Source organism: Equus asinus, chromosome 6 (assembly GCF_041296235.1).
Source record: "Equus asinus isolate D_3611 breed Donkey chromosome 6, EquAss-T2T_v2, whole genome shotgun sequence".
NCBI lineage: Eukaryota > Metazoa > Chordata > Mammalia > Perissodactyla > Equidae > Equus > Equus asinus.
Window position 1 is genome coordinate 96,229,378 of NC_091795.1, and position 27,906 is coordinate 96,257,283.

Here is a 27,906-nt window from a genome sequence, read left to right on the forward strand (position 1 = left end):
CAGCCCCAAAAAGGACTTCCTCCTCTGACAGTTTAATTGTTCTCTTGGTTTCCAGGTTTTTCACCTTTTACGAAATATGATGCTTTCTCTACATCTTGTCTAAATATGGATTTGAAACACTGGACTGGTTTAAAAGCTGAAAAGCTAAAGTCTAATTGGAAGGCAAATGTGATTGTTGCAGATATATACAGAGCTTCTTGAAAGACAGCTCAGGACTTCAGACTAATGTCCCGGGAAGCATAAGGCACAGGCAAGGTGCAGATTCTCTGGAACAACACTCAGGGTGCCTGGGCACTCAGCAGCCACTCGATGGCGTTTTGCCGTTGGCCCATCGGCTAACAAGTGAGTACCTTGCCTGTACTGGGGACTGCCTTTCCACCCCATTAGCCTGCTTTATGGTTCATAATGAGCCCAGTGCCTGGAATCCACATAGCCACTGTGTTCAAGGCGAGACCTCCACCTGTTCTCTTCGTCCCGCCCGTCTGCCCTCCCCTAAGTTCTTGCTCTGCCACTTACATCTGTTCCGTGTCTTCTGACTCTTCACCTCTGCTTTTCTCTGACTCCTTCCCCTCTGACTGTAAACACGTTATATATATACCATCCTTAACCTAAAAGAAACAAAACGAAATCTGTCTTTGAACCAGCCTCCTGCTCAAGGTAGGACCCTCTCTCATTTTCTTTCTTGCAAAAACTTGGAGAATCTTTCTAAATTTACCACCTTCTCTCTTTCACCTTCCATTCACTTCAGCTCACGCGCTGCCTCTTCACGGCGCCTGCTCTTAAGGGAACCACTGGTTTCCTAAATCAGGAGACTTAGTCCTCATCTCACTTGACCTTGGAAGCATTATCAGCAGTGTCAGAGGAGCCATGTGCTGAGCTAAAACCAAGAGGTGCGAGAGATAGAGAAGGGGCAAAGAGTATCAGAGGTCAGTTGACGGTCTCTGCCCCACTAATATTACTCTTCTTGACCAGTCAACTTCTTTTGTTTCCCCTTTAATTTTCACCTTAATTGGTGGTTATCTTAGGATTTGTACTCACATCTTTCTCTTCTATTTTTCATTTTCTTCTTTCATCATATCTTCTCTACTTACTTTTATATTCTTTTAGGCAACATCATCATTTTCCCCAGCTTCAAGTACCGTCTCTCTGCCTGGACTTCCAAATCTTTACTTTCACCAAGGACCTGTTTGCTGAGCTCTAAACCTGTATTCCAAATGCTTGTTGGGCACGACCCCAGCGAAGTTTCATGGGTACTTCAAGTTAACGTGTCACAAAGGGAATTTGATAATATCTTCAGAATTGCTCCTCTCCCTGTGTTCTCTCTTTCAGCAAACCGCAGGACCACCTACTCCGTACTCTAAGCTAGAATCTTGGATATTTTCCTGGTCTTTCCTCTATTGCGTTTCTCACACTCAGTGTTATCAAATGCGGTGAATCCTTCCTTGTCTAGAACTCTCGAATTTATCGTCTCTTTTCCAGTTGCACTGCCGTAATTTGGGTTCTGTCCCTAGCATCTCTAAGGCTCGTTAACTAACATGTAGCCCAGCGCTTTTTTCCTCCAAGTGCAAATCGCCTGGAGATCTTGTTAAAGTGTGGATCCTGCGTTCAAAGGCCGGTCGGGGGGCTTGAGTCTCTGCGTGTCCGACAAGCTCGTAGGTGACGCGGCTGCTGCTGGGTCGTGGGCCAGAGCTCGAGCAGCAGTGCTCCGGACAAGTAATACCTGCTCTCAGTCCCTCTCCCTCTATCTTTTCACTCCCTCACCCTTCTCTTCCCTCCCTGACCTGCACCCTACATAGCACCTCCTTATGCTCACAAGTCATTCTCTACAATGATGACAACCTTCTAATTTCTTAAAGCAAAAATACGATAATTTCATTGTCTTGTTTAAAAAACTTGATGGGGATTTTGTTGCCTTTGGGACAAAGTCCAACCTGTTTGGTAGAATATGCAGGACAATTTTAATGATCTGTAACGCACGTGCCTCTTATCTCCCCTGCTTTCTTAATCCACAGAATATCTATGTACAATTATTTTATTATTATTTTTTTTGGTGAGGAAGATTGGCCCTGAGCTAACATCTGTTGCCAATCTTCCTCCGTTTTTTATGTGGAATGCCACCACAGCCTGGATTGATGAGCAGGGTGTAGGTCTGTGCCTGGGATCCAAACCTGTGAACCCCAGGCCTCTGAAGTGGAATGCACAAACCTAACCACTAAGCTATCGAATCAGCCCCCTTTATGCACATTTTTTTTATAGGGAAAGGGACTGAAGAATCTGTTGGATTCTCGAAGTGGTCTTTAACCTCAGAAAGGGGAATCACTGCTATCCTTTCTTGATGAGGAAATTTTATAGATGAAGAAACCATGGTCCACATAGATTAGACAGTTTCCCAGAGCTCATGAAACATGCATAGTTGCAGAGGCTGGACTAGACCTTGAATCCTTGGAGTTCTAGTCCGGTGCTGATTGCACTGAGCCATGAAAACCAACCTTCGTTAGTGGGTGAGGTCGGGGTCGAAGTGAGATGGCTGTGAGGAAGTGGGATGTCTTACAGCTGCAACAACCAAGCGACGTGCTTTAGCGCCTGGGTTACTCCCCTCCAGTGTTTGCACCCTGGAGGGGGCTTCACTGTACCTATGCGCTCGCGGTTTTCTAACCAGAAGAGAGAAGCTCTGAGGCTGCAGGAAGGGCAACTTGTACTGTGGCTGGAAGAGCTCACTAGGAATGTGCGGTGTCAAGATGGTGACGTATGAGCCACAGAAGAAGGAACTTGGCTGCTTAGCCTGGGGGAGAGGGGGGTAGGGGTGGGGGCTTCTCCAAGGAGTTATGATGGCTGTTTTCCAATATCTGCCAAATTACAGTATCCAGTATATATTGATTGATTTTCCACAATGTGCATGTGGCTGTTTGTGTTTATTTGTATGATCTCCTAGAAGCCAGCAAGGTTGCTATGTGAGCGCTGGTTTAAGTTTTGGTTAGTGTATTGAAACATCACCTCTGAAGACCAACATTACTTCTTCTTTCAGCAGAAGACTTGAAAACCCACCAGCAGGGCAAAGGGAGAAATCTGTTGACTTTCAAAGCTGTAAACTTTTACTATCAGGCTTGTTCATCTTTAAACATACTGTTTTCACTCTCAGAGGACATTTTTTCTAATGTCAAAATAAATAACATTTGACATTTTAAAATATAATTAGTAATGAGCATTCAGTAGAGGGGGGTAGGAGGAGCCACTGGGTATATGCGGAAGGAGAGGTTTCTGGTGTCCCCGTCTATCACGCTTTTGGAATGATGGCAAAAGGCAGTGACCACTACGTCTTTGGGTCTGTTTAATCTCCAGCTGTGAACATGTGATCAATCATCTTGTGGACAACAAAAGACTTTTTCTAGAACCAGCAATGATTTCCATGTGCTTGCAAAGGTTTAAGCACGTGCTGGTCTGCCAGCGGGTCGGCCCCGATGATGCAGTCTCTGTGCTCGGTGACTTACAGGGAGCTCAGGAAGAAGCCTCAGGACTTACTACTTCTACTATCAACTTTGCAGTTAACTCGCTATCTTGAGCAGTCGTGTGCCAGTTTTCTTTCTAATAAAAATAAGGGAAATCAAGCTTGTAAGTTTGCAAAGCTCTTTGAAATTTAAAATTCAAATATTATCAACGTGCAAATGATTGTAAGTCTCTCTCAGTTGCTGCCTTCTATTTACAAACAGCTGAGCCTTTTCTTCCCACTTCTGGATGAGACAGAGAAAGGGCACCAGAACCAGCCTCAAAAGGTTTGAAGGAAACATGTTGTGGCTTGGAACGCAGAAAATCAGGAATGCTATCTTCAGAGAGAAAGAAAAGGCAGATTATATCTGCTACAGAGGTTTCAGGCTATTTGGCTAGAATCCCTCCATGTATAGGGACATATAGGGTGAATTTAACTCAGCAAATAAACACTTTTCAATTCAAATTGGATCCCAGAGCGCTATCTGAGGAAAAATCATTTTTCAGGATCTTCATTCTCTATAGTTTCTTGGAATTGAAATTGCTTAAAAGAATTTCATGTTTTATTTTAAACCATTTAAAAACATATCATGGCAGGAACATGAAATCTACCACTGGAATTCCCATTTCCACCATTTTCAAAATGGATAGGGCTGGTCGAGGGCTGGTGTGACGCTAGTGGGGGTTTTCTGGGTTGCTTTCCGTCGTGTGCTTGGTGAAAAAAGGCAGAGCATATGGAAGGCTGGTGATTCATCTCCGTGTAAGATGTCCTGGGGAGGGTTGGGATGCATTCGCTCTGCAGCATTTCCCCCGCTGTACAATGCTGAAGTTTTTGCCTTAATGAAACAAAAGAATTTGCTCTATTTCAGATTTTCAAATGGATGATCCCAGAAATTTTTTCCAAATCAAAGTTTCCTCCTTTTCTGTCTTTGTGTGACCCCATCTCCTTTTGCAGTCTTATTCACGAGGGTCCCACTCTACCCCGGCAGCTGGGGAGGAGTACGATAGCCTATGTGTTCAGTGGTGCTTTCAGGGCTCAGAGAGCACTGCCCCGTGAGTGTGTGGCAGTGTAGGTGTCCCCAGGTGGAAGGACATTATTAAATCAGGAAGAATATTTCAACAAATAGATGGCAGTGTATATCTTAGTGATGGTGGAAGGTAAATATTTAGGCAGTCCAAGCTGTTGTTTGCAAGAACTAATTTTGTTGGAGATCAGGGTCAAGTGTACGTACTGAGAGTCTTTGGTTTATTGGCATTATTCAAAAATTGGGCTTAATTTGTTCTTCCCTTGGAGGGCACATCTTTCGCGCTTGACTTCAAAGCATCAGTGACATGACTGGAAGAAGCTTGAGATGTGGCTACTTTTTGTAAAAATATTAAAATGTGGAAAATCAGAAAGACCTTCTTTAAATAGTCTGCTATAATTAAACATTTATCTTACATCCATATAATGGAAAATGGTGAGCCATTGGAAACTATTTTGGATAGTTTGTTTAATTTTAAACTATTAGAATGTTTAATGTCAGTAAAAGGAGATTACGTTATACAATTAAATGAAAAAAATGAGTATACAAATAGTATGTATGCCATGGTCCCATTTCCTTAAATCTATCTACAACAATAGATGGGGCTATATGAAATTACCATTTCGTATGTCAAAATATTTTGACGTCAGCAATTTTGGATAGTTCAAGGTACAAGAGAAAGCGTCCACATCCACACACACCACATATACACACATACACACATGCCACACACACACACACACGAATGATAATTACCAAACTCTGGATGGGGATCACAGGCAATTTAAAAAATGTTTCTTTTTCTTATTGATGCTTTCTATAATGAACGTGCGTTACTCTTTTAATAAGAGAGAGAGAAGCAGATGCAGAAACTTTCAGGGTGGAGACAGGTTGGCTTTGGAGCTTGTCTACGTTGTCAGTAGAAGACTGGAGGATTTTTGTCTCTGATTTTCAGAGCTCTTTAGAAATGACCAGATTTGGTGAAAGTAACTACCCTTCTCTTCTCTTCCCTTCCTGTCCCCAGGTAGATTCCCCCAACTAAACTGTGGGATCTCCTTTTGCATGCAAGGATCTGGCATTAAGCAGGAGCTCAGTAAATATTTGTGAAGGACTGAATGAGTGAATACTTGAAGGGGAGAGTGATCAAATTATTGTTGTATAATATATTCTGAAATTTTGCCTTTTTCCTCTCAATTACTAAATGACTTGATTTGTCCTAAGAATAGAATGGGGTTGAGTTATAAGTCCATATACTAAGAGGAAAATCCAGTCTGTTGAAAAAGGCAAAAATGAAAACATTGAATTGACTGCCGAATTTGTCTAGAAGAATCTTCACAATTCTCCTGGATAGGGTATAAAATATCTGGGTAAAAATCTCAGTTTATTTTGAATTTCTGGAAGATGTTAGAATTCCTGACCCCTTATTATACAGACATTTCTAAAGCAGCCTGACCTATAGGGACAAGTGCTCAGGCCTAGCTGGCCCTAGACTCTAGTTTTGGCTCCTCTGCAGGATGCATTTAACTCTGTCTGTGACCAGAAGCATCGTTTGTTCAGTCTTATCCCCCTCCAGGATTGCTATCTGTGTCCAGTTTTCATTTCAATGGCTATCCACTTCTACTTTGGGTTGAAAGGAGGGTAGGAAAAAAAGAGAGAAAGAGAGGAAAGATGGAAGGGAGGAAGTGAGGGAGGAAGGACTGAGGGAGAGAGGGAGGGGTAGGGGGAGGGAGAGATTTTTAGCCATGTGGGATCTTTCAGTACTCTTTTTAGCAAATGGTTATAAAAATGCTCCAAAGGGTAGATGCTGATCATTTACCAGCTGACACGATCAGGGGAGCATTATTTCCATCCTGTGATTACCTCTAAGTGACTCATGCCAGCCTAGATGGGTTCTAAGTCCCTGAGTAGCGCAGGTCCTGAAATTAACTCGAATAACCTAATTTCTACCTTCCCGTCGATCTCTTCTTACACACTGTGCAAAGGGCAAAACAGAAGTGAAACAAGAAAGATTAACAAGGTCTGTGCCAGCTGTTCGAGGAGAAGGCATTGTTTGTCTGCATTTAAGGAGAAAAGGACACTATTTGGCAGCGTGGGGTGCCTCGGCGTCGGCTGGAGCTAATGATCATCCTGAGAATTGAGCTGTAAGGCGAGTTGCCCATTGACCGGCCCTGACTGCTCTGGCTGACAGGTGCTAATGGGAGGGGGCAGGACACAGCTGCCTGAACAGGAATCCCATTATCCTTTGCTGGGTATTGATTCGCCCTGTGGGATGTTTCCTTTCTGGCTGTGTTAATTTTCAGAGTGCACGTTCGCCTCGTTCTCAGCACAGAGAGAGAGTCAGAGGTGCTTGGGGCTAACGTGATGGGCTCTGCCTTCCAGTCTGCAGAGGTTCTGTCTGTAGGGATGTAGGCTTTCTCTAATTATAGTGCCTGCTAGGGGACAAGGTCTGGAAGAATAGCTTTACCACTAATATAATTGCCCGAGGTGCATGGCAAATTAATCTAATGACATGAGGTGCATTTTGAAAGTGTTTTTTTTTTCCCCCACTCATAAACAGTAGTTCAAATTTAAAACTCAATGTTTTTGCACAGAAAATCCAGGAAGAGATCCAACAGTTGGAGTCTCGGCCATCTACAGTCTTCTAAAAATTTTCAATCTCTTCTTTGTTTACAATTAGGCCTTCTAAAAAATCTTTAGAGATAATTTAGAGATGACCTTTGCCTTTGGTCTTCCTCTGTGATTTGGTGGTTTGTATTGAAGGGCAATACGTGGGTGAATTGGTTTATTATAGTTAAAGTGATTGAATATAACATTTAGAGATATCTTATTAGGTAGGTAGGCCAAGGCAGATTGTCCATTGAAGAATTAGATACTACAGACTCAACTCTGGGTACCAATGAGTCATTTAAGTCATTTCATTTGACTCTTTTTCGCATCAGCCAGTCCACATCATTTACAGACTCTCTACGTGTTAAAGAAATTGTCCTTAGATTGAGCAGAAACCTGTATTTCTGTAAACTTTATGCAAGTGTATCTGTGCGTGTTGTGTATCGTGACAGGGTATTTCAGGTACATTTAAATGCTGGAACATTCCGTTTAGTTCACAAATTGCCCCAATTTCTTTCAGCTCCTATGTCTCTGTTAATGTCTGATGCAGAAACTGCAGGAGGCCTTAGTTCTGAAGGGACACTGGTCACATGCATAGCTTCTGTTCCTCAGCCTCCATCTGGCTGTTTCCCCGTGGGTATGTCGTGTTTCTGAACAGTGCAGGCTTCCGGCTTTTGGAATTCCTCTGCATTCAGCTCTCCTGGGAAAGGTGAGACTAAGCAAGGAGGGATCTGTGCTCAAAACGTTGACAGGAGGCTGTCTAGCACCACCCGCGGTGAGTTCTGTTCTTGAGAAACAGATTTCTGCGTCCACTTGCAGTGCTTCTGCCAGCAAGGAAAGTTCGTGTCAGAGGTTCAACTTAGCAAAAGGCAGACAAGCTAGGCATGAACGATTTGTCTGAGGAGGTCGGAAATGGCTCTCATAATGATCATATGATTTTTCCTCCACGGCAAGCTCGAGATGTTTTCTATTCACTATTTCTTGACTTTTCAGAAGAGCTCTGTGGTAATCTGGTTTCAGTGTTAGAGCCCGTTTGATCGATCGGGGACTGAGGAAGCGGAGCATGTCCATTCAAGGGCTGGAGTGGGACTTAGGCCTGCATTTGGTAAAAATATATAGAACTTGCTTGAGACAAGAGGCAGCAATCCTTTTTTTAATGCATTATATTTTTGTGGTTATACAAATAATTATGTAGCTTTTGTAGGAAATTTAAAAATATAAAAAATGACAATCATCCATAATTCTGCTATTCAGAAATAATAACCGTCATTACTATTTTGATAATTTCTGTCCATTTCTAATTATATGATTTTTGTGTCCTTGTTTATCGTTTGTTATTCTGCCCAAAACCTTCCCTCACAGCACTAAAAACTCTTTAGGGATGTAACTACCAATGACTGAGTCACACTCAGGGCAAGGAAGGACAGTCGGGGAGATGGGGCATCTCCACAAGCCTGGAGCACAGTGGACAGAGGGATGAGTTCCCCAGAGCAGGTAGAAAACGCTGGTGGACAAGATGGGGGTGACTTGGTGGCCTTTAGGAGATTTCTACTGCCCTGTTTGGCTCGATGAAAAAGAGGGGAGGTAGAAGTGAAAGAGGGACATCATAGTGGTCGCATCTCTGAAAGAAGAGGGTGACTGATATAGAGGGTGGATGGGGAATACTGCCCTACGGATACCAGTCTTGGAGAGCTCAAGAGAATAAAGCTGAAATCACCTTACAGAAAACGTAGAACTGATGACGTCATACCTCTGGTGGAGGGTGTTGTTGAGAAAGCGCTCAGAAGTAATGGGCTCAGACCCAGACCTCCAGCCACTCAAGCTCAATCCTCCATCCCTCTCCACCACCACCCTGCAAATGGGTGACTCATTGAAAAATTGTCATCAAAATGCACGTGAGCTTTGTAGATTGATTCCAAACACAAGTGGAGAGTTAGAATATAAAAAGTGAAAGGCATGTAGAGAATACATACCAGAAAAAATGATGCCGCAAAGGTAAAGAAATGTATAAACAAATAGTTCTCTATGGATGCAAAGATATTAACAAACATGTGACCTTTCTGAGAGAAAAACTCAAAGGAGAAATGTAGGGCCTCAAAGTAGAGATCATAAAAGTAAGAAAACAATCAAAATCGTTATGGAAACAAGACTCTTATTACCAGAAGCCAAAAAATATATACAGCAAAAGACACATTCTGAGACATAAAAAGTAAGTTTCAGGGAATAAGCAAAATGAAATAGAAAAGAAATAAATTACAGATGGTTATAGAAGAAATCGTTGGTAGTGAAGACAGATAAAGGATAGCTCATATAATCATAGTTGTGCCTGGAAAGGAGAAGAGAGAAAATGTAGGCAAAAATTTAAAATTATATTTTTAAATTTTGGGTTTTTGTTTTACAAACAGATTGGCATCCACAGATTGAAAGAGTACACCATGTCCCAGGAAAACAAGTTCAGAAGAAAACTACTCTCACGTGTTTTGCTGAAGTTAATAGGGAGGATTCCGTGGCACCTAGGGGAAAATCAAGTTCTCTCTAAGTCGACAAGGCAGGGTGGCCCCAGACGTTTTTATAGCATTCAAATGGGAAACGCAATGGACCAATGTTTACAAAGTTAGAGATGAAAATATGAGTCAAGATGTTTATATGCAACCTAGCTGCTATTCAAGTAGAAAGACAACAGGCAGGTCTTCTCAAGCATTCAAGAACTCAAGGTGTATAGTCCCCAGTAGTCCTCAAAAAGCCTGTGAGAGAATAAGCTGTAGGCAAGCAGGAGATCACTAGAGATTTTAGATGAAGACGGAGGAGCAGGAGGAAGGGAAGGAGAGAAAGGGGACGAGGCAGGAGGAAGAGAAGCGACGAGAGAGAAGGAGGAAATGAGAACGGAAGAAAGGAAAGGAGAAGACTGGTGACAGCATCGAATTCACTGAAATGAGACGCAAAGCTGAGTAACTGGAGAGTATGATTAGAAAACAGAATGTAAACATAAAATATGCTAATAATAAACTGCCAAAACATTGAGTTTGAGTGGGGAGAGAAGATGTGAGTATTTATGGAATATATCCAAACAAAGACATACAAAGGATAACTTTAATAGAAGAGGTGGTGATTTACCAGGAAATGCAAATAAAAATAAAAATAAGGCAGAGTTGTAAAATTCATGTCTAGCAAGTTTTAACTAAAAGTAAAAACTATTAAAGATAAACACTGTGTACTGATAAAGATTACAACCTACAATGAAGGTCTATCCTGAATGTTAATGCACAAAATATGGAAAAACTCATTAAAACAGAAAATAAACAGATGAAAACACAAAAGAACAAGTAAACTTTAATTTACCTTTCTTAGCTTACAATATATCAAGTAAATAAAAACAAGTAAAAGTATAGAAAGTCAAATTATTCAAGACGTGAAATAGATATGTATTGATTGATCATATGTTAAGCCACAATGAAAACAAAGTTCTGAAAGTAGAAATGGTTCAGATATTATCTGATGGCAATGTTATAAAAACTAGAAATGGACAACTGTGATTGACGCTGCCGGTGACCTACTCAATATTCATTTTGTCTTCTGCTTTTTAGTTGAATCTCAGTTTTGCATGGGCTGCAATGTTCCCAGCTGAAAATACTCACCCAGACGCCATTTCTGCTAGGGCTGCCATATGACACAATTGCAGTCAGTGAGACTTGGAAGCTGAGAGTTCTGGAAAAGCTTTTGCTTTCCTGATACAGTGCTCTTTCTTTTCCACTTTCGTTTTCTTCCTTCCTGCTTCTTGCTTGGAAAGCAAATGTGACACCTTGAGGGAAGATGAAAAACACAAGGAAAAAGATCTACATACTTACATACTGGTAAAATTAATTTGTATACTGGGATCCACAAAACGGAGGCTGCCCCAGGGGTCCAGCTGAGGCCACGAATCTAAACCTAAGTCAGACTGTACTTACAGGAAACACCTCATCGTCAAGGAAACCTAACATACACCTGTGGCTTAGCATCAAAAGAATGACAGGCATATTTACCAGGCAACTCTACATGCAAGAGCTGGGCAACTACCCTGAAATTCTCTGCCAGAGGCACATGTGTGAACAGCAGTTTATAATAAATGACAGAAAGTTGTAAATGTGACTAAGAAGAAGTGATCAATTCTAGGAAAACTTTAGAAAGTTGCATGGAAGGAGGGTCTTTGTTTATGTCTATGTTTATGAGGGCTACTACCAAAAAGTTGGTATTTTTTTGGGTAATGCCTTTGTCTGGTTTTAGGAATGCTGGCCTCATAAAATGAATTGGGATGTACTCTGTTCTTTTTTATGTTGTGTAAGAGTTTGTGTAGAATTGATATTATCTTTTCCTTATATGCTTTTTAGATTCACTAATGCCACCATCCAAGCCTGGGGTTTCATTTGTGGGAAAGTTTTTCAACTGTAAATCCAATTTCATCTACAATTTAAATATAGGGCTTCAAGTAGAGAGTTTTATAAATATATCAGTTTCAAATATTCTGTTTATTTTCATTTAAATATTGACAATTTGTATGATTCAAGAAATTTTTCCATTTCAACTAAGTTGTTGAATTTATTGTCATGAAGTGATTCACAATATTTCCTTATTATCTTTGCCTTATCTAGAGGATCTGTAGTAATGTCTCCTTTTTCATTCCTGGTATTGATATTTCACATATTTTCTCTTTATTTTCTGATCAGTCTGGCTAGAGATTTATCAATTTTATTGATATTTTCATAAACCAGTTTTTAGTTTCACTGATTTTCTTTTTCGGTTCTCTGTTTTTAATTTTGTTGATTTCTGCTTAAAAAAATCCTTTCCTCGTATTATTTGAGTTAAATTTGTTCTTAGTTTTCTAGTTTCTTGAGGTATAAAGTGAGATCATTTTATTTAAGACCTTTCTTCCTTTCTAATACAAGCATTTAATGCTCTAAAGTTTTCTTTAAACATTGCTATAGCTGTAAACTGAAATCCAGCAAGTTTATTATGTTGATTTTTAATTTTCATTCTGTTGAAAATATTTTCTAATTTCTCTTTAGTTTTTACTTTGACTCCTGGGTTGGTTATGATTTCCAAGTCTCTGAAGATCTTCCATGTGTCTTTCTGTTACTGATTTCATTGTCGTCAAAGAAGTTACTTTGCATGATTTCAATCCCCTTAAAATTTTTGAGGCTGACTTTATGGCTTATTGTATGATCTGTCGTTTGACTATTCCATGTGACCTCAGGAGCGTGTTGTTGAATGGAGCATTTTATGAAGATCAATTAGGTCAATTGGGTCTCAGGTTTTCCAAATGCTTAATTTTCTTTGAATTGCTCTAGCAATTCCTGAGAAGGAGTTGTTGAAATCTTCAACCATAATTAAGGATTTGTCTACTTCAACTTCTAGCTCTGTGTTTCTGCTTCATGCCCATTGAAGCATTTTTATTACATGCCTACACATTTAGGATTTTTAAATTTTTATCTTTTGCTGGAGAAGATTGGCCCCCTGAGCTAAGATCTGTGCCAATCTTCCTCTATTTTGTATGTGGGTTGCTGCCACAGCATGGCCACCAACAAGTGGTATAGGTCCGTGCCTGGGAAGCAAACCTGGGCCACCATAGTGGAGCCTGCCAAACTTAACCACCAGACCACAGGGCCAGCCCCACATTTAGGATTTTTGTAGGCTGTTTATTATTATGGTATGTCCCTATCTATCTCTGGTAATAATCCTTGTTTTGAAGTACCACTTTGATATTAATATAACCACTCCATATTTCTTTTGATTAATGTTTGCATTTAGACTTTTTAAATCTTTTTACTTTTAATCTATCTTTGTTTTTATGTTTAACTTAGATTATTGATATACTATGTTTGCCTTGTTTTTTCTTTTAATCCAGTCTAACAGTATCTGTCGTTAATTGAGGAGTTTTGTTCATCTACTTTTACTGTACTAATGAATATGTTTGAGATTAAGTCTACTCTTGCTATTTATCTATTTTTCCATCTGTTCTTTATTACTTTTTTGCCTACTTGCTTCCTTTTGTGGATTCATTGAATTTTCTTATGACTACTCTTATTTTTTGAGGAAGATTATCCCCGAGCTAACATTCGCTGTCAATCCTCCCCTTTTTGCTGAGGAAGATTGGCCCTGAGCTGACATCTGTGCCCATCTTCCTCTATTTTATATGTGGGAAACCTGCCACAGCATGGCTTGATAAGTGGTACACAGGTCCTCACCTGGGATCCGAACCGGTGAACCCTGGGCCATGGAAGCAGAGCGTGCAAACTTAACCACTGCGCCACTGGGCTGGCTCCTTCTTATGACTACATTTTACCTGTACTGCTAGATTATTAGTTGTTCCTCTTTTATTTTTTGTTAGTTGCTCTAGAGTTAACATTATGAAATTTTAATTTATTTCAGTCCCTATTCAAATATTTTACCACTTCAGTTTTAGTATAATAATCTTATTACAGTGTACTTCCAATAACACCTTTTTTCTTGTGATATTATTGTCATACCTCTTAGTCCTACATATGCCATAAATCTCACAATACATCATTATCACAAGTATCATTATTATTGCTTTAAACAATTTTTTTATACATTAAAAAATAATTAAAATGTATTTTTATAACAGTCTACATGTTTACTATTCTCAGCACTCTTTATTCTGTCCTATATGTCTAAATTTTCATCTAATATTATTTTTTTTGAAGAAACACCTCTTAAAGTTCTTGTAGTGCAAGTCTGATGATAGTGAATTATATATTTTGTCTCAAAAAGATCTTTATTTTATCTTCGCTTTTGAAATGCTGGATAAATTCTAGATTAGCAGCTTTTCAATATTTTAAAATATGTCTCTCCATTGTCTTCTGGTTTGCATAGTCTCTGGTGAGATATCTGCTGTAATTCGTATCATTGCCCTTTTTAGTTTATTGTATCCTTTTTATCTTGTTTTTGAAAGATTTTCTCATCACTCATTTTCAGAAAATTTTAACTTCACGTATTATCCCTTGCATTTCTTTTGCCTGGGTTTGTTAAGCTTTTAGGATCTATAGATTTACAGTTTTCATCAAATTTGATATAAAAGTCTTTGTCTATATTTCTGCAAAAATTTTTCTCTCCATTTTCTTTCCAGTCCTTCTAGTGCTCCACTTACATGAATGCTGGAGAACTTGACATTGTCCCACAGTTTGCTGATAATTTGTTTAATTTTTCATTCTTTTTTCTCTGTCCTTCATTTGGGATAATTTCTACTGCTATTTCTTTAAATTCACTTGTCTTTTCTTATTCTATGTCTAATCTGCTCTTAATCCAGTGTTTTTATTTTTAATTTGAAATACTTTTTATTTATAAACGTTTCACTTAGTTTTTTTTTTCTGTAAATTAGATCATTTCCCTTTTCATCATGGTCATGCTTTCCTCTGCCTTCTCGGACGTTTGGAATAAAATTATGTTCTCTTTTTAACTTATTAATCCACTAGTTTCCTCATGTCTGAGTGAGTTTCTATTTTTTATTTCTTCTGATTATGGAAAAATTTATGCTTTTTTACAAGCCTAGTAGCTTTTTAATAATGCCATGTATTGTAAATGTCATGTTGTTGTTTGCTGTGTTTTGGTTTTGTGTGTGTTTTTAATAATGATGAATTTTTGTTTTTGTATGTCATTAGATTAGTTGGTATCACTTGGTATTACTTTGAGGCTCATTTCTTCTTTTGACTGGAACCATATGTTATGTTTTTAGTGACTTGCCATCATAAATGCAGGCGGATTTCTTTGTATACTTCAGGTATAATATGCAATAGAGTTTTACATAATGCAGATTAATTTTTGTATTTTATTTCTTTAATCTTTCATTAAAATTTATGCCAAAGGCTTCTTTAATTTTATTCACATTCTATTTCTTAATTAAACTTTTTATTTTGAAATAATTATAGCTTCATGTGCAAGAAGAAACAGTACAAAGGGATTCCATGTGTTCTATACCCAGTTTCTCCCAAAGGTAACATCTTGAAAAACCACAGCACAATATCACAAACATAATGTGGACATCAATACAGTAAGACTGCTCCCTCACCATCTGTTGTGTGGCTCTTGGTAGAATACCCATTTGCCTGCCAACCATGCCCCCTCCTTAACCCCAGGCAACCAGTAATCTGCTTTACACTTCTATAATTTTGCAATTTTCAAATGTTATATAAATAGAATCATACAGCATATAATCTTTTGGAATTGGCTTTTTTCACCCAGCAGAATTTTCTGGAGATTCATCTCAGTTGTGATGTGTATCGATAGTTTGTTCCTTTTTATTGCTGAGTAGTATTTCATGATATGGATGTGCCACAGTTTATTTAACCTGTTGAAGAACATCTGAGTTGTTTCCAGATCTGGGCTATTGTGGGTAAAGCTGCTATGAATGTTTACGTACAGGTTTTGAGTGAACATAAGTTTTAATTTTATCTGGGATTAATCCCCAGGAATGCAATTGCTGGATGTATGGTATTTGCATGTTTAACTATTTAAAAAACTGCCAATCTTTTTCAGACTGGCTGTACCATTTTACTTTGCCACCAGCAACATATGAGTGATAACAGTTACTCCACGTCCATGCCAGCATTGATGTTGTCACTTTTCTAAAGGTCCTAGCCATTCAGATGAGTAATTTTATTTTGCATTTCCCTAACAGATAATGATGTTGAATAGCTTTGCCTGTCTTTATTTGCCATCTGCATATCTTCTACAGTGAAATGTCTGTTCATGTCTTTTATACATCTTCTAATTAGCTTGTTTCTTTACTGTTGAGTTTTGAGAGTTGTTTCTATATTCTAAAGAGTAGCCCTTTGTTGAATATGTGATTTTCAAATATTTTGGCCTTCTCTGTAGCTTGCCTTTTCATTTTTTAATAGAGTCTTTTGCAGGGCAAACGTTTTAAATTATGATAAAGCTGAATTTATAAATTTCTTTTATGGATTGTGCTTTTGGAGTCAAGTCTAAGTGCTCTTTGCCTACCCTAAGATTCTGAAAGATTTTTCCCCTATTTTTTTCTAAAATTTTTATAGTTTTACATTTTACATTTAAGTCCATGCTACATTTTGAGTTATTTTTGTGTAAGACAAGGGGGTCTGTATTATGTTCCACACGTCTGTGGGTCTCTCTCTCTCTTTCTTCCCACTAACACCACACAGTCTTGATTACTGCAGCCATAATAAGTCTCGAAGCTGGTTAGACTGACACTTCCCACTTCATTCCTTTTTGTTTTTAAGGCTTTGTTTTTTTAGAGTGGTTTTAAGTTCACAAGAAAACTGAGAGGAAGGTGCAGAAATTTCCCATATACCCACTGTCCCCACATGTGTATAATCTCTCCCGTTATCAACAACACTCACCAAACTGTTACATTTTTTACCAAGGATGAACCCACACTGATACATCACAAGCATCCAAAGTCCATAGTTTACCTTAGCATTCATTCTTTCTGTCCTACACTCTATGGTTGGACAAATGTCTAATGACACCTACACATCATTTTAATACCATACAGAGTATTTTCACTGCTCTAAAAATTCTCTCAGCTTTGCCTTTTCATTTTCCCCCATCTGCACAAACAACCACAAATCTTCTTATTGTCACCATAGTTTTGCCTTTTCCAGAATGTCATATAGTTGGAATCATACAGTATGTAGCTTTTTCAGATTGGCTTTTTTCACTTAGGAATATGTGTTTAAGGTTCCTCCATATCTTTTCAAGCCTTGATAGCTCATTTCTTTTTAGTGCTGAATAATATTCCATTCTGGATATTCCGCAATTGTTTTACCCATTCGCCTACTGAAGGGCATCTTGGTTGCTTCCAAGTTTTGGCAATTATGAATATAGATGCTATGAACATCTATGCACAGGTTATTGTGTAGACATAGATTTTTTGCTCCTTTGGGTAAATACCAAGGAGTGCGATTGTTGGATTGTATGGTAAGAATACATTTAGTTCTGTAAGAAACCACCAAACTGTCTTCCAAATTAACTGTACTATTTTGCATTTCCATCAACAACGAATGAGAGTTCCTCTTGCTCCACATCCTCACCAGCATTTGGTGTCATCATTGTTCTGGATTTTGGCCATTGTAATAGATGTGTAGTGGTATCTCATTGTAGTATAATTTGCATTGCCTTGGTGACATATGATGTGGAGCATCTTTTCATATGCTTATGTGACATTTTCTTTGGTTAAGTGTCTGTTAAGGTCTTCGGCCCATTTTTTAATGATGACATGAATGTTAAATATTATTTTATAGTCCCTTAGGTGACTGCAGCTCTGTTCTTTTTTAAACTTTTTTTCAGTATATCTTCTTTCTTGCTCAGAATGGGTAGCTTCTATCATTTTACCTCCAAGTTCACTGATTTCTTTTCCTCTTTCCCCTCTGTTCTATGAATGATGCCATCCATTGAATTCTTTATTTTAGTTATTCTTTTTTTAAGTTAACATATTCCCATTTGGTTCCTTTTTATATCTTCTATGTCTTTGCTGAGGCTTTCAACTTTTTAATTCATTTCAAGCCTGTTTGTAACTGCTTTTTGAAGCATTTCTCTGATGGTTGCTTTAAAATCTTTATCAGAGTAATTCTAATTTCTGTGTCATCTTGGTGCTGGAGTCTGTTGACTTTTTTCCTCATTCAGTTATAGATCTTCCTGTTTTTTAGTTTGACAAATAATTTTTGATGGAAACTGGGGCATTTTGAATATTAAGTTTTGAGACCCTGTATCTTATTTCAACCTTCTCTTTTGTTTGGCTTCCTCTAGCACTATCCTCTAGGGGTAGGGGAGCAATGTCACCACATTACTCTCAGGTGGGTGTAGAAGTCCAGGATCCCCACTCAGCCTCTAAGACTTGTGAGGGGCGGGGTCTTCTCATTCTTCCTGAGGGTGGAATTTCCGGCTCTTTGCTGGGGCTCCACTGATAACATCCAGGATGAGAGGGTTAGAAATGCCTCATTACTGCTCCTCTTGTGGCCTCATCTGACACCTTGGGCAGGTGGCTTCTTTATCACTGAGCACTTGTAAAATCCCTGACTGTATTCAAGGCCTCCTTTGATGCCACCCCTGTAGTGAAGGGGAGAGGCACCTTACTACTGCTGGGTGGGGTGGAAGTCTAGGCTCCCCACATGGTCTTCACTGACAGACACTGAGGGGCAGGGGCAGAGGGGGAAGGGCTCATTATACCTGGGGGGATGAGAGTCCTGGCTCCCTAGTCTCTCCTTCTCAATACTTCCCTAGGGAGGGTTTGTGGGAACCTGATTACAGCCTGGCAAGGATGGAGGTCTGGCTCCTCCACTTGGCCTTTGCTGGTGTGGGTGGGAGTGGGATCACAACATTTTTGGTGTGTTTGACTGCAGTAGAGCAGGTAGTATCTAAAAGTTTTCTGTCTTTCTATGCTGCCTCTTCCTTCTACCTCTGACTAGAAAGAACATACTGGGGGGGCCTCTTTTTATCTGCACCTGGCGGCATTTCTGTGTTGCCCGCCCCTCTAGCTCTGAGTCTGGAACATAGGAGGCAATGTGAAAACCCAGGGAGCTTCCTGTGGTGTCAGTCTTTGGGTCCCAGTGTCCCTAGCTAATCTGTCTTAGCTCTACTTTTCAGAGTCTTCTTCTATTTGTCTTTCGTATGATGTTCAGGGTTTTAGTTGTTCTTAGTGGGAGGAATAGGGTAAAGTATGCCTACTCTGTCTTCCTGAAAGCAAAAGTCCCATGAGACTAGTTTTGAAGCCTTGTAAAGGTGATTCCTCAGACTTTAGTCTGGGGTTAGTTTAGTCCCACTTCTAATGTCTTATCCTCCTGACGTGTCTACTTAATGCCCCGTGTATGACAAGCTCCTTTCTCTTTGCCTGGTGGGAATATAAGCTATTCCATAAACACACCTGGATTTTGACAATAATATTAGCTAAGAGTATCTTTCCTTTAATTTGAATTTTTTTTGATATTAGTGTGGTTGGATATTTTCTTTCATATGAAAACTAGGTATCTGCCCCTCAATGCCTGTAACTTTTCCAGTTTGCTAAGAGTCGTCTTGTCCTTTAAGGTTTCCATAAGCTTTGGCTTTTCCCTCCCTGTTACTGATCCCTTACAATATCTTTGGGAATCTTGAAGCTGGTGGCTGGGGAGGACACATGTCCCCTGGTCACTTAGTGCTCTGTGTTCCTGCTTCCTCTAGATTCTCACTGCCTATGTTCTGCTTCACCTCCTGTGTGCGCTGGGTTTTTCTGCGCTTCATGGAGCTGGAGAACACTCCACATCTGGGCTCTCAGAGCACCGCTGACTCCATGGTGGGCCGCAGCCTGCTCTACCCAAAGTTGGGAAGATGAGGTGGGGGTCATATTAGAGCAACAACGACTCACATGAGAGCTCAGCAAGCAATTTAAGATCACGCGTTAGATTTCCATCTTCTCAACAGTCTCTTGGCTGCTTCCAATGCTGGGGATGTTCCCTGAATGACTCTTCCCTTTGTGCTCAAGTATTCTGCCATGTTGCTCAGCCCTCTCTCCTCAACCTCTTCATCTCTCTTTCTTTCAACCTCTGCCCCGAAATCCCTCTCCATTTCTCGTGTACCGCTCGTTGACCCCATGGCCTCCCTGCAGCCCATCTGGGCCTTGCCCAGACAACAGCCTCATCTTTCTCACCAAATGTTTTCTGAAGACATTGTTTCCCGGAGAGAAATTTTTTTTCCATCTTCAAGCTTATACATTGCACCACTCCAGGGGGCATCTTTCACACTTTCACAGAAAGTAGACCATGAGCGGGTCCTGGGACTGTCGGATGGGGAAGCCTGGGGCTTTGTGTAGTGCAGACGTTAGCTCTTTGACTAGTAACATAAGCCTGGAAAACACTTTTTCTAGTTTGCCATTTGTCTTAAGATGTTTGTTGCTTTATTTTGCTGTATAAAAATATTTATATACATAAAACCTGCATTTGAAGTTGAATATGTAATTTTTCCTTTATTTGTATTTATTATTCAGGCTTATTTAGAAAATCTGTCTCTGCCTAAAGGGTATAAAATACCACATTTTCTTCTAGTGCAGTTCTTTTGTTGTCTTGTTTTAATTTTTTTTAAACCTGTAATCCTGTTGGAAACAGTTTGAAATAAGAAGCTAAAGACCCTGCTTTCTTCTCACTCTTGCCAAATAACTTGTTTGACATCGTTTACTGGTTAAAGAATTATTTTCTGTTGATTTGAAATGACACTTTTCCACTATTTATACTTGAGCCTTTATCTGGGTTCAAGTTTAATGTTATATCAAACTTTAATCATGACTTCGTTTTATCTCTGTTCTTCTAAAGACATTATCTCGGGTTCAAGGTCCTAGACTGCCAGAACTCTATGGCATGTGAAAGTCATCTGGGTCCAGCCCCATCATGCCATGGAGGGAGAAACTGAGGGCATAAAATTCAAGCAACTTGGCTGTTGGCGCACAGGGAGCCGGCAGCAGGGCCAGAGTTTAAGCCAAGTTTGTGTGTCCTTAAAATGGGTTTTGCCTCTACCCTTCATCTTCATTTCTACCACATCACACATATCTGTCCTTGTAATTTCCCTTCACTGGTTGTGCTGGTCCCCTCTTCCCCACCCTAGTACATGGTATACAGACCTTCTAGAATAATCTTGGTAAAACAGAAACTGTGCAAGACAGAAGAGAGGATAGCATGTTGCCTGTGTGGAAAATTCTATTGTGGCACAGCCTCATGGACCTTCCTGAGCTATGTGGTGAGTAAGAAGACCCTGTAGTCAGGGCAACCTTGGGGCCCAGGACGCCTGGCACAGAGGCTCACTGATCAAGTGCTACTTGAGGTGGGGAGGAGCGTTCTCCTACTCCTGGTGCAGGACCCAGGCATGCTGGCTGGCTCAGAAGCTGTTGGCAGAGTCGATGGGGGCATCAGCAGGCCCAGCAAGCAGTGCCCCATCCAGAGGGTGGCGGGAATGGAGCATAGATAACAGGCGGACAGGGGCGGTTCCTAGAAGACAAGACACCCTGGCTGCTCTGTGAGTTGTGAGGCAAGTAGGACAAAGTATGAGGGCAGGGTGAGTAATGATGCATGTGTGTATTTGTAACGTGCTTCAGAGGTAAGAGCTGTGACCAGTATAGCAAGAAGGGGGTATCTGTGAATGCCAGAGGGTCTGCAAGAGAGGCACGTGGAATGGAAAATCCTGGCTGAGAAATGGGGATCTGCTCCTAGATGCAGATGGGATGGTGCCTGCCCTGTTCCAGAGGGAAATGCTGGGTCCTGACACTGTATGTGAGAGATTTCTGAAACCACGTCCTTCTTTGGATTTCCCGTGGTAGCTGCTGCCTTGGCTGGGACTCGGTGACCCCACACGTGATGTGTTGCTTCACACAGTTTTCCAGACAGGCCTCAGCAGGTTGTCATAAAGGCTGCTTGGTACCTGAGAGGAAGACAATGGTGACTAACACCTGTGGGCAACAGAACTTGTTTAAAAGCTAATATAGGACCCCCGAGGTCTTCCAGAAATAACAGAGAGGATTTTTTCAGGGGGATAACTCCTGCTTTGTGGAGTAGGAGCAATGCAAATTTTACAGCCCAAGCAGTATAAATTTTACTGATAACCTCACCCCATTTTTCTTCTTTTTGAGCCCATTTTTAATTCCAAGTTGAGATGGCATGAGGATACTTGGGTTACGTGTATTTTCCCATGTTGCCTCAGAGCCTTGGAAGCAAAGTGCATGTTACTCCAGCTGTGGCTGTATTGAGATTAACACTATTGAAAATATACTTCCTTTGACCCCAGGTATGTGCCTGCAGTTTTTCAAGCCTGGGGCCTGTCGGAAAAGGAAGTGGAAGAGGGTTGTGGGAAAGCTTGATAATAGCTGGGAAAGAAGAGAGCATCCCTCTAAACATGCACTTGATCAGACTCTCAAGGAAATCATGCTAGGTTTGTGATAAACACAAGGAGCAGGTATTTAGAATGCTCCTAGTTCTAAAAGGAATAATAAAAAACCCAAATCTCGGTAGTTCTAAGAGTATATCACTGTGTATATTAACAGATGAGAATATTGACTAAAAGTAGTTACTTCTCATAACAAGTGGCTCCCCTATAGAAACCTTAGAACTCTTCCCTTGGAATGGAGGAAGCAGAAATTCACCCCAACCTAGGTGCTTAGAGGGGCAAGATGCCCACTGCCTTTAACTAGTTGACCATTTTTGTGGACATCTACCATTTTGGTCATTAATCAATGATGTTGGCAGGAAATCACCCATTAGGATGGGTTCATGCAGGTCTTGAAAAATATTAACTGTTTTGTCTACATTGGGGTTGGAGAAATCCCACAGAGCAGGTTGTTACGGACTAAACTTTTGTATCTCCCCAAAAATCATATGTTGAAGCCCTAACCCCCCATGTTATGGTATTGGGAGGTAGGCCTTTGGGAAATACTTAGGTTTAGATGAGGGTCTGATGGATTAGGGCCCTTATAAGAAGAGGTGGAGCCACCAGAGCTTCCTTTCTTCACCACGAGAGAACACAGCAAAAAGGCAACCATCTGCTTGCCAAGAAGGCCCTCACCAAGTACTGAATCTGCCAGCACCTTCATCCTGGCTTTCCCAGTCTCCAAAACTGTGAGAAGAATGTCTGTTATTTAAGCCACCCAGGCCATGGGATTTTGTCATGACAGCCCGAGTAGACTAAGACAGAACAGCTACTTCTAGTGTCAGAGAGAACTGGGCCCTGGGTTTGGCTTCCTCACCTAGCTAATGGGATGGCCCTGGACTTCTCTGAACTCCCATTTACTCATCTCTAAAGCAGAGGTAATAATACCTCCATTGTAGGACCATTGGTCCATTTAGGATACACACACCCAACCCTGCACTCCCGTTCCTCCTCCACACATGCACAGCATGCATCCGGCCCTGGATAACTGGGACATAGTTGAACCTCCATATATATTTCTTATTGTTTATTGGTTTATACAAATAGAAGCTCTTTTGGGAGCTCTCATCTATGTGATGAATGTGATTTTTTAAAGGGGACATTTAGAAATTGGACTTCAATTTGGAGGTACAAGATTTTAGAGGTACTAAATTTGAAGGTACTTGAATTTGACTTATTTTTAAGATATTTGAAGATGGAAGCCAAAAAGATAACATCCATCTAGTCTAGAGGTAAGCACCCAATAATAAACTACTATGAATAGTAAAGAAAAATTGCTGCATACGGCTATTCCATTTTTTGGTTAATAGGATCTGATGTCACTGTAATGGTATTTAGTAAATTATAATGCTCCCATTAAATTATAATCCTGTAGCAAGTAGTTGTGAATTCAATTATGCTGCTTAGCTTCTAGCTATCCTGCATATTTCATCAAAAGCTGATGTGCCAATGATGGCAATGGCTCCACATTGCTATAAGGAAAAAGACATGGTAGGTAAAACTTGGGTTGAAAGTCAACCAGTTAATGAGAGGCTCATCAAAGTCCTACGCTAGCCCAGTCATTGAAATCATCTTCCACTGACGTGGCGTGCCCTGAGGTTTTCTGTCTCATGTTGTTCCATCTGTCCAGGCCCACTCTCCAGCTGTCCACAGAGAAGAGGAATGGGTGATTCCCTTCAACTTCTGTGTGAAATATGTGGCCAACGGTAGATCCCACCTGGGAAAGGGGAGGCTTCAGTCCCTGAGCTCAGGTGTGTATACCTGCTAGGAAACCTCAAGGGCAAATTAGCACCCAGAGAATATAGAATCTGGTTCGTAACAGGAAATCTGAGCGTCAGCTTTCAGCGACTCAAGTTTCTTTGGGGGAGAGTCTCTGAATTAAATAGCTTTTCTGAGGAGAGCTAAGAATCCAGGGTAGACAAGGAGGTCTTCAAAGCAAGGTCAGAGGCAGTAAGCAACATTCGCATGACCCAAGAAAGCCATTGTCCGGGATGCAAGCTCCTTGTAAGAGGCCTGGAGAGTGAAATGAAATGAAAAGAGAGGCCGTATGGGAAGAAATAAATTGTTCCTGTTGGCATAAATACAACTGGAAAAAACAACTTGGTCTGTAGGTCTTAGGACAGCAAAGCAATTGGCAGCTTGAAAAGTGGAAACACCCTTGGCTGTGCAGTTGTGTTCAATGCCAGGTTCAGATCTCGGCTTTGGTGGGTGACCTTGGGCAAGATCTGCCCTTGTAAACGGAAATAATGATCCTGTCTTGGGAGCTATTGATATCGGCGTAAAGCATCCTGACGCATTTCCAGTGTGCAGGCAAAGAGACTGGGGTCTCTGGAGCCAGATTGCCCTGGTCTGGATTTGGTGTCCACTACTTACTAGCAGCCTGATTTTGGACAAGTTCTTTTACTTTCCTGTGCCTCGGTTTGCTCACATGAAATAGAGCCAACAATAGTACTTTCCTCAAAGTGTTGATGTGAAGAGTAAATGAGTAATGTATGTAATATAGTTAGAACAGTGTCTGGCATCTAATACTATTACTGTATAAGTATTTGTTGTTATTGTGATCAGGCATGGTATTATCACTTCTTGAGGAACTATATGGTCTTGAGAGAATATTGAGTAAAGAAATAGAAATGGGAGGATACTTGAGAGAGAATCAGTAGCTGTCCTCACTGTATATGCAGAATGACCTTGAGTCCATTTCTACCTGACAGAGGGGCACACTTTCCGACATCATTCATCCAATTGTGATGCAGAGCTGGGGTTCGAATTCTGTTATACTGTAGCACCTCCTCCTTAGACATCCAGTGCTGTGCAGCCAAGATAAAACCTACCTGATTAGTGGGCTCCCTGTCTCCAGGATTTGATTATTAATCGAGGTCAATACAATATTGTAAAGCCTTGGCTTGGACCGCCACTGGGAGCAGCCGTGCAGCTGCGAGCGTGCGAGAGCAGAGGAGCTGACTTCCTCTTTATCGAGGGGGAGAAGGAAATCCCAGTATCTAAAGGCAGGGAGAGGCGATGTTGATTCCTGACTAGATTCTAGAAGATCTGTGTGCTAGGCATGAAAGGTTTTCACCAGTATCTGGTTCTCCCAAAAATTAGGCAAAGGATTGAGCTCTGCCTCCTGGGAGTTCATTGTGGGCTTGCAGAGCGAGGGATGTATGTCAGTTTTGGGTGGAAGCACTTGCTGGGGGACAGCTCTGAGCCCACTCCTCCCTGGTACCCATGGCAGAAGTACATCTTGACTTAAAAGGGCTGTGAGAGCAAAATATTCTGGAATTTTGAGCTAACGCAAGGAGGACTTTGTGGTCCTGGAGAGGAAATAAACTTGTGTTTGTTGGGCCACTGTTACTACCCAGCCCTCAGAGACTATTTGATTTCACTCATTCACACATTCATTCGTTCTTTAGTTTGTTCATTCAGCACATGATTATTGGGTATGTAGGGTGCTCAAGCCCTGGATGCCCTAAATCACTTGTTAGCTCTTGAAATACAGATCTTGTTCTCCACTATACTTGAGTGTTTGGAGGCACTGAATTACGCTGTTGAACTGTTTGTCACAATATTACTGCTGGTGTATTGTAAAAATTACAGTGTGTTCATTGTTCCCTCTCCCTGTACTCATTTCCTTCCTTCCAGCTGATGGTGAATTAAAACAGATGCAGAGAGAAGAGGGCAGAAACGCAACCTTAGGCATCACAGACAGGGACAAAGGGAGTGTTGGGTCACATTCTATTGGGACATATTTGGGATGCTTTCTGTCATGCATTTGCACCAAGTACACTTTCCCAAGAATGAAAAGCAAAATAAAACAACACACACAGGTCAAGGATTTGAGGTTTCTTTGATTTGGGTTGCTATTTGGGAACCAGAGAAAGCAAACCAGAGGAGTTTTGCTTGTTAAGTCAAGATGAGCATATTCTTGCAACTAAGTTAATTTGCTCAAATACTTAGGGAACAATATCTACCCTCTAAAGGAGATAATAAGGATTTTGTAAAAATCGTATGCAAAAATAGTGCTCTGCAGCCAGCTGGCCCTCAGACTGTCCAGTGGCTTCCTGCTCTCGCATCTGTGCACCTTCACTTTGCCTGGTGCTGGACCCCTCAGTGGCATCTGACAAGTGGCATTTGTGTGTTGAATTGACTGAGCCTCTCACTTTTCAAGCAACTGTGGTGGCAACAGAAAATGTAGCATCAACTCATTTACGGTGGCTGCTATAACACACTAAAATGCAGTAGAATGTGGAAAAGGGAAACTTTCACAGCAACGGAAGCTCCCGTTGTCCCCCAGCACTACAGGGCTCTGTAGCGTGATTTTAAAGGCTGTAAGTCACAGGGAAGAGAGGGTTTCCTGAGCCTCTGGGGAAACCTCTCTCTTTTCCGTTCCATGTGATTGTGAATGGAATAACTGAAAGGCTAAAATGGTCTCCAGATTAGAGAACCAGGCAATTTTGGTTTGTTTCTGTATTGCTAATGGGATTGTAGAAATAAATATATTTTATTTGAAATTTTTATTTGCTTAGAAAAATAAGATGTTCTCATAAAAACTCAGAAACTACAAGAATATATTTTTATACGTATAAATTGACTTTTAAACATATTTAAAAGTGAAACTCGTTCTGCTCTTCCTACTAGACATAATTACTGTTTATATATGTAAATAGATATACACACATATCTAGTTGCATATAAAAGTCATATAATTATATATATAATGTAATCTCAGCTGTGTATATTTATAGACTATTTCACATTTTTCCTACTGTTATATATAAAATTTTTTCTTATTTTAAATATAAATTTACATACCTCTTTTTATAAACCTTATTTTATTGGCTGTATAATATTTCATTCCATATTCACAATGATGATTTTTTCATGTAAAAATTTCCTGTCAGTATAAAATCATAGGCTGTTACTCTTTCCACCTGCAGATGCATCATGCAACTATGAGAAGATGTTTGTTAAATCAATTGCTAAAAAAAAAAAATGCACAGAATCTGGCTAGCAGTAAGTATCATGTTCACCCACTCTCGTCCAAAACTAGAAAGAGTTAACATATGTGCTGTCACCGCAAGCACGAGTGTGGGAAGGAAAGCATTTCTCCTCCTGAACCGTTTTTAAATCACACCCATAACGTGGCTGGAAGTGAGTGTCAGGCCAAGAGAGAAGCGTTCCTCTGTTCCAAAGAATACCGCAATAGGATCACAAACGAGGCAACTTGGAACCCAGCAAAGCGAAGGTACAGGAAGCGACTTGATTCAGTTACACCGTGTCTATCTGTGCAGACTGTTCAACAACAACAGTGTTGTCATTTGCTAATTATGCAAAGAAACTCTTTTCACTTTGTAAAATATATTTCATTCATATATATTAAATTAAACTAAAAGGAGAAACTTTTTGAATATTGCTGGTTTGGATTTTTAATTCTGATTTAAAGAATGACTCAGCCGTTTTGAATTCATAAATATATCTTACTTACTTAGTTGCGTCCACAATAGATGGGTCTACCATCATGTCATTTGTTGGCTCTGCTAATGGCCCACTCTTCCAGAATTAGAAGCCGCTGTCTAGACCTCCTGACGGGTTGCAGCCCAGGCTGTGATCTTCCCGGCCTGCAGGACCTCTCCTGCCAAGAAGCGCCATCCCCATGCAGGCTTGGGAGACACGTTTCATCTTGGTGTTGTTTGCAGACAGACTTTAAAAAGCTGTTCCGAGAATACATCTCTGCCAGTAGTTTAGTATGTCAAACCGAGGACAAGAAGTTTGCTCTATTCTTAAAATGCAACTATTTGTATATTGGGAATACTGGCCAATGAGAAGGAGAGCTGAAGGTCAGGAAAACAACTAGGCTGCTCATGTCAGAGCTGAGTCATGGCGCCCC

At 40.5% G+C, this 27,906-nt stretch overlaps 1 long non-coding RNA gene across 1 annotated transcript; it reads right to left on the reverse strand.

Moving 5' to 3' along the window:
- Window positions 1-4,984: 4,984 nt before the first annotated feature.
- On the reverse strand, window positions 4,985-27,906 carry LOC139045569 (uncharacterized). The gene is made up of 3 exons (XR_011504229.1): window positions 27,505-27,906; window positions 10,751-10,914; window positions 4,985-8,211 (listed from the first exon to the last, which is right to left on the reverse strand). It is a non-coding gene; the product is annotated as an uncharacterized lncRNA (long non-coding RNA).